Consider the following 6,632-nt stretch of genomic DNA (forward strand, 5'->3'; position numbering starts at 1 on the left):
CCAGCTACTCCTCACCGGCCTTTTTCCCTCAAACCTCTTGGCAAGCCTTGATCCTGGCCTTGCAGCGCTGCGTGCTGTGCTCGCAGCTGCTCCTTCGGCGTTGGAAGCAGCACAGCCCAAATGCCTCGACACGAGGGTTGGACACAGCACAGCCCAAATGCCTCGACACGAGGGTGTGGAGGAGGCTGGAGGATGAGGTGGCGAGGAAGGCCCTGGGCCACTGCGGAGGGGTCGTGCTGGCAAAGCTGGGGAAGGCAAGTCTTCAAGGTGGAAGGAAGGATCCATGCAAGTGTTTCTGTGTCAACCTTAGTGCCTCCTGAATGACAGAAAAATCTTGTTAGAAGTCCCTCTGCAGGATCTGTGTTTGTTCTTTCATGCGTTTGTTTCCAGCAGTGGTACCCATGGGGAGGGAGCCTTGGGGAGTGCTCTATTTAGGCAAGTGGCGATGGTGGATTTAGCACTGAGACAGGCTGCTGGGTGGAGAGTGACACCGGGATGAAGGAGACACATCCAGCACACCGGGAACCCAGCTCTGAGGCAGTGATCCCGGAGAGGAATCCGGGATGGGGGCACAGGATCCTCCTGCCCCTCTCAGTATCTCAGCTTTTGATCACAGCTATGCTCAGCGGTCACCTCCAAGCTGCAGCCTGCGACTCACAGGCCTCCCATCCACAGCAGCACTCCAGGCCGACCCACGGCTCCCCAGGAATGTTTCAGCCCGACCCCACAGCCCTTTGAATTCGGCAGACGGCACCGTGTCCGTGCGGGCGAGAGGACGCCACTTGTAGGCCGCGATCTGGCTGGCATCCTGCAAAGACAGGCGGCAGATGGTGCTTCGGGCCCAGCCTCACCTGGTTCTCCTCCTTCCCTTCCTTTGCTCGTGGCTGGCAAGAAATGCTTCCTGGCTCGGTTTGAGCTGCAGATCTCCCAGCTATGGTTTGGCTTCTCCTACGCTATTAGAGCTCCTTGCAAAACCAGCGTTTCCCCCTGCACTGCTTTGCTCCGAGCGTCTGGCCCCGTTGTGGCAGAGGAGGGGAAAGAACGACACGTCCCTCGTCACAAGGAACGTCTGGGTGCTGAGGGCTCTGCAAGTGCTGTTGGATTACCTGTAAAATCAGAAGCTCTGGGGCTCCCAAGGCCTTTGGGCAGCTCCAGGTGCCAGCTGGGGTTGAGTGAAGGAACCCAGATTAAACATTGTTGTGGTGTGGAGGGGGTGGATGTGCCTGAGGTCACTGCTGGCTTTCGGGGCTCTGGAGATGCCCGTGGATGGAGAAGGACCCTTGGTTCGGCCCCATTAGCTTCTGCTTGTTCTTCCTCCCAGCTCTTCCCTCACTCTGAACATCCATGTGTCGACCACAGGTGCTGCAGGAAGCAGGCCCAGAGTAAGCAATCACCAGGGCTGCCCCAAACTCCTGTCCTCCTGGGGTGTTCTCCTTAACGATGGAGTTACAACGATGCCGCCTGCTCAGGGAGTCCCGTGGTGCTCTCAGAGGTCCTGAGTGCCCTGCTGAGGACATCCTACAGACCTTTCGGGGACGTGATGGCTCTTGCCATGTCCATGCAGGTCTCCTCCACCCTGTGAGGGGCTGTGGCAGGGCCACCTCAGGAGCAGTGACGGGGAAGGAGCTCCTGGCACTGCCGGCAGCGTGGCTGAAGCCCTGTGGCGAGCACCGGCCATACCGCCCAGCTCGGTGGTGAGGGTGGCGGCAGGAGGAAGCAGTGTCAGGTTTTATGACACACACACGCACGGACGTGTTTTTAGCCTGAGTAACCTTCTCCTAACCAGAGAGGGGAGCCTTGTGCTGCACCCTTGGGCTCTCTGGGGAGGCTGGTGGGAGATCCGCAGGGCACACGGTGTGGGTGCTGGCACCCCAAAACGCATCGGCTGTGTCCATCACCCGGCTGCGAGGGCCTCCGTCCACTCCCGGCCACCGCTGGCCTTGCCTCTCTGGGAACATGTCTGTCCGGGTGAGCATGGCGAGGTGCTTCCTGTGGGGCCACTAACCAGCGGTTGGGCGAGCGTTGCTGGCTCGAGTGCAGGTTTTCCCACTTCCCCAGCCCTTTCCCCGCTCTCGATCCATCCACGGGAGCACATCTTGGGCGAGCTGCTCGCACCGCCCGGCTCCTCGGCCTCACCCGCTGGAGGAGCGGGTGCGCGGTGTCGGAGGACGGCGAGGGCTGGCTCCGAGAGGTGAGACCTTTAAGATTTTTCTCCACCAGCTCCTTGGCTCCAGGGGCTGTCTTTGGAAGGAAAAACCGAGCTGAGCTAGCGTGAGTCCACGTGGGTGAGTCCGGGTGGGATGGGTGAGCTCGTGTGGCTGCTCCGGCCGTGCTTCGCCGCCCACTGTGGTCGGGGAAGGCTCCCTGCCTGCCAGGAGGGGCATTTGGAGGTGCAAAGGGGTGGTCACCAGCCTGGAGCATCCTGATGGGACCTGGAAGGGCTGGGAAGAAATTTTTCTCCAGGACTGGGCTCCTCATCTGCCCCCGGCGGGGAAGGAGGCATGGATGTGGTGGTCTGGGGGTTGTCCTGGTGTTTGGACAGACTTGGGGTGGTTTTCTGGTCTACCTTGGGGTGCAGCAATATGCTCTAGCACCTGAGCAGGGATTTTATTCCTGGCTGGCCAACAAGGCACTTGCTTTTGGGGGAATAATCTTTACAAACATTTTCCCTTGCTCCGCTCCTCCTTCCCCAGCCTGTGAGCGGCTTTTCCGTGCCTGTTCCCGGGGCTGTTCACAGCGCGCGGGGTTGTATCTGATGGGACGCCCTGGGCTTTCAGTGGCCAACAGGGATTTTTGCTCCGTGTGTGGGCAAACCACTTTGCGTCTCCTCTAACCTGCAGGGCAGGTTGTCCCGGGGCTGGTGGCTCTCTGCGGATCCCAGCCTCTGCGTCAACGCCACCGAGGTGCTCGCGGTGTCAGGGAGCCCGGGTGGAGGGGCGCTGCTGCAGGGATCCGGGCCGTGTCCCGTCTCCAGGACACCCCTGCTCTGTGACCCTTCTCCATCCTGTTTAAACTTTCATGACCAGCTTCTGCAGCAGAGCAAACATCCTCCTGTAAATAAACCGCACAGATGGGGCTTTATTTGAACAAGCTGATGCGTGCTGTGCGGCGGGGTGCTGGGGTGGGGGCACCTCGCCCAGCCCTGCCGGGGGCTCGCCCCGTGGCCAGGGGGCACCTGGCACCCCTGGATCTCCCAACCCGTGCCTGGGGCCAGGGATGTCCATGGGTTTGGCTCTGATATGGGAAAATGGGCCTGGGAACGGTGGGAACCACGCTGGAGCTGGGAAAGTGGGGAGGTTCCTACTCTTCCCCAGGGCTTCTCGCCTCCACGATCAGAGCAGCCAGCTTTGAGAACGGAAGGTGGTAAATGCTGCTGGAGGTCTCACCTGGAAAATGTCAAAGCAAACAGGTGTCTGCACTTCCTGAGAAAACCCGAGTGCTTCTTTTGGAAGCACTGAAATGCTTCAACACCCTTGATTTTTTTTTGCCTCCCCCCTCTTTAATTATTTGTCTGCTTTGCACTGAATTTGCAAAGAGTTCCCTTTGCCCTTGTTTTTCAGCCAGATCACTGTTAGCTGAGGTTTTGCATGGCTCTGGGCTCAGCCATGGGCTGCAGGGACTTGCAGCATCCCAGGGCTGTGTCTGAGCTGATTCCCCTCCCTGCTCGCTGGTGCAGGTCCGGCCGAGCCCACCCAGGGCAGCATCTCCCCTGCCACGTGTGCTGCTGTGGGTGACGAATGTCCTGGAGCCGAGCAGCTCTGTGTTGATAAATCACAGCAGAGCTTATCAGCTGCAAACCTCAGAGACTTTTCCATCCACCTGGAAGCCAGCCTCGAACCTGAGCTGCCCTCGGCCCTGGCCTTGGTTCTGCTTTGCTGCCGGCAGCTTTATTATTTTCTTCTTTTTAATAGAGCATTTCGAGACTACGGCGAGTGACAGGAGAGTGATTTGTGATGTGTCAGGTTTCCTGCCCTTTCTCTTACAGCCCTGGCTTACAAAAATATGCTCCCACTGGGATTGCTTCGGTTCCGTCTCTTGGCCTGTGCAAATTCCTCTTCATTATTTGTACTGAGGATGTGCCTGGAGGGCTCGGGAGGGCTTCTGCCTCCCTGTGCCCTCGTGGGAAGGCTGTGTCCATCCCAGGAGATGAAGGGAGGTGCTGTGGGCACGCTGGCGGGTGGTGGCACCTGTGGAGGTGAGACCCTGGCCATTGTGCAGTCCGGTCTTGCAAAGCCTCATCTCTTCCATGCCCTGTACCTCGAGGTCTTGACCCTGACACCTTTATAAACCCTCTGCTCAGCAGGGAATTTTCAGCACACGGGTGTGAAGCTGCTTTTGGTGGTGGTCAGTATGGGGCCACAAGCACCAGGAGCCCCTCAAAGCCCTTGCGGGGTGGCCGGGGCTGTTCTGCAGCACCGAGATCCCGGTGACAGCAAGTGAGCAATTAGCTGAGGCTGATGAATGCATCTGAGGGAAGATTTTGCTCGTGGAAATGAGCACAGCTCGTACCTGCTGTTCCCCGCCACCCGGCCGTGCCGCGCTCTGCCTTCCTGCAGCTTCTCCCCTCTCCCGGAGACCTTGGAGTGCTGCACGGCCATCACCAAATTAAGCTTTTAACGGGGAATCAAGGAGGTCTCTGCTTCCCAGACGGGGAACCAGGAGCGCAGGACGCGATGAACCTGTTCAGCCCCGTGCAAAACCTCCGTGGTAGAGCCGAGCCCCGGCCTGCAGCGGGGCTGCAAATCCTCTTCCTAATCTCTGCTTTATTGAAGAGCGCCGGGGGATTTTTAGCGGCCGTGTTTAGATTACTCATTCGTTTTCCTCTCCTTAGTCCCTCTCCACCTTGGCAGAGTGCACCTCCTTTATTAGCTCTATACTTGCAGCGCGGTGACAAAGCTACTAGCAGATCCTTTTGCCCTGCAGGCCACCCTCTTAAAAACCAAGTGAAGCATCCTTAGCTTGTGTGAGTGGATGCGGCCACATTTCCTAGCGGTAAAGGTTCCAGTTCTTCCCCTGGAGAGCACTTGTAGCACTTACACTCCAGCTTTTAGGGTTACAGCACAGACCTCGCTGGGAGGTGAGTATTTTAGGACCTACAGGAGGACAGAAGTGGTGGAGGGGTTGCTGAGGGGTGAGCCTGTGCACAACCGTCCCAGCCAGGCTGACGTGCTGACTGCTGGCTGCAGCCCTGCGCTGCGCTGGAGGCTGGACGGCGGAGCTGGACGGAGCCCAGTGCTTTCAGCAGAGAGAGAAAATTGCCTGGCAGAGGAAGCAGCGAGAAGTAAAGCGCTTGTTGCTCAGGCAGGAAATTGCCATTCCCCCCTGAGCCTGCATCTCCAATAGAGGCTGCAGGCGCAGGGGCAGCCGAACCCTCGGCCCGCGGTGCCCAACAGAGCCCAAGGAACCACAGCTCACAAAAACATTGGGAAATGCAAGCCCTGGCCGTCGCCACCCATAAAAGCACCGTGCCATGGTGCTCGTGGCAGGGCAGCATCCGTCCTCCCTTGCTGGCAGGCACCCGGCGTGTCCAGGCAGACGCATTTTGGGCGGCTGAGACTCTTGCTTGTGCGACGGCAGGGCTTGGATTTGGGGTTGATCCTGGCCTGGCAGAGCTCTGCTAACGCAGCTCCCCTGGATCAGAGCCAGCGGAGCTGTGGGTGGAATTTCACCTTTCTCCATAGAGGGAGATGCTCCGAGACTTGGATGCGCGCAGGCAGCAGCTCTCTTCTGCTTAGAAACTGCTTTGGTTCCCCAAGCCAAGCAGCAGTGGGAACTGCTCGCCCAGCAGAAGCTGCTGGGTGGGGGCAGCCTGTGGGCCGGGAGCTCATCCCGAGCGCCTAGAGCTGCTTGGCTTCTGTTAGCCCCTTCCTTCTCCCTCCCTCTGCAGACCAAGGGGGGTCCGGGACAAATGTTTTCAAGTTGGAAGGGGTCTGGAGGGTCTGGTTTCCAGGTCTTAGGTGATGAAAGACCCAGAAATGCCAAAATGTGTGATGGCTGGAGCAAATCCATGTGTCCAACAGGCTCAGGGGCTACGACACAGCAGAGGCGGCTGCATTCCCAGGGGTGGGAATGGGCTGGGGGGAGCCTGCCTCGTGGTTACACCATCCCTCGAGGAAACCGGGGCCCCAAACCAGCTTTCACCCCCTGATTAATCAGAAGGAGAAAATAATAAAAGCACAGCATCCCATCAAATATAATTAACAGAAAAAAAAAAAAAAAAGGAGAGATTTTTCAAAGTTTGGGTCCTGAGAAGGGATGTTTTATTCATGGCCCGGCAGGGAAGTGCTCGCGATGCCATTAATTATGGGAGCTGCCGGGTGCTGCGCCTGCTCCAACAAGCTCGGCTCGGCTTTGTCATCCTGACACCCAGCACCGGGAATGGGAGCAGCAGGGGGAGGCATGGGGCTGGGCCCGACCCCCCCGGGCTCCCCAGGGTGTGTGGGGTGAGGGTGGCTGCAGCCCCCCCTGGGCTCGGTGTGGCCCCAGGAGCAGCGCGTGGCTCCGAGTGTTTGCTGTGCTAGGAAATATCCCCAGTAACTTTCCAGGGAGGTAATAAAATATCTGGTATTGAGCAAACAAGAACAGGTGCAGGGACAACATGAGGGGGGAGAGGGACCTGGGAACGGTCCCCA

The sequence above is a fragment of the Anser anser genome (genome assembly GCF_964211835.1).
Source record: "Anser anser genome assembly, chromosome: 15".
NCBI classification, from domain to species: domain Eukaryota; kingdom Metazoa; phylum Chordata; class Aves; order Anseriformes; family Anatidae; genus Anser; species Anser anser.